Genomic DNA, 790 nt, shown 5'->3' with positions numbered 1-790 from the left:
CCCATAAGGGAAATCCACATAGAATGTGGTCTGCAAAATCTGGCTTGAATGATGTTCTCCTTTGTAATGGGCATATCTGAGCTTATGAAGGGCATATTGTCAGTCTGTAGTTAATTTGTTTTATAGTGCTTCAGCTGGGCTTTTTCCAAGTCTACTGTATTTGGATTTTCTTCTGGTATTTCATGTTCATAATCTGCAGTTTAATTTGCCACAGCACATTCTACCAGATGGCCTCCTCTTTCATTCCCACTACCTCTGCTGAGTCTGCCCACACAGTCTTTGTACATCCTTTCTCCTGCCAACCATCACAGAATAAATCTCTCTGAATAAAGCAGTATTTTCTTCTACTGACTGTGTTCCAATGAAGGTCAGATGATTCCAATCACTCGCTGCTCATCTATACAAGGAGTCTGAGGGCAAAGAGGGGAGAAGGGCAGCTTCCAATTAGCATCAGTGCTTGAGGAATGTAATTCATGTCTGCAACTGTCTTTCATGTTTTCATTTCTATATTTTTGTTCATTGCTAAATAGGACATGTGTTGAAAAAGGTCCGTATAGTCAAAACTATGGTTTTACCAGTAGTCGTACATGGATCTGAGAGTTGGACCATAAAGAAGGCTGACCACTGAAGTATTGATGCTTTCAAACTGTGGTGCTGGAGATGATTCTTGAGAGTCCCTTCACCTGTAAAGAGATCAAATCACTCCGTTCTAAAGGAAATCAATCCTGAATATTCATTGGAAGGACCGATGCTGAAGCTGAAGCTCCAATACTTTGGCCACCTGATGGGA

General features: G+C 41.1%; 1 protein-coding gene across 1 annotated transcript in view; it reads right to left on the bottom strand.

The window, feature by feature from the left end:
- Window positions 1–790, bottom strand: part of AVIL (advillin) — a 21,461-nt gene that overhangs the window by 6,333 nt on the left and 14,338 nt on the right. The window lies entirely within an intron of this gene.

Source organism: Bison bison, unplaced genomic scaffold (genome assembly GCF_000754665.1).
Source record: "Bison bison bison isolate TAMUID 2011002044 unplaced genomic scaffold, Bison_UMD1.0 scf7180017864359, whole genome shotgun sequence".
NCBI classification, from domain to species: Eukaryota; Metazoa; Chordata; class Mammalia; order Artiodactyla; family Bovidae; genus Bison; species Bison bison.
This window is presented reverse-complemented; position numbering and strand designations above follow the sequence as displayed.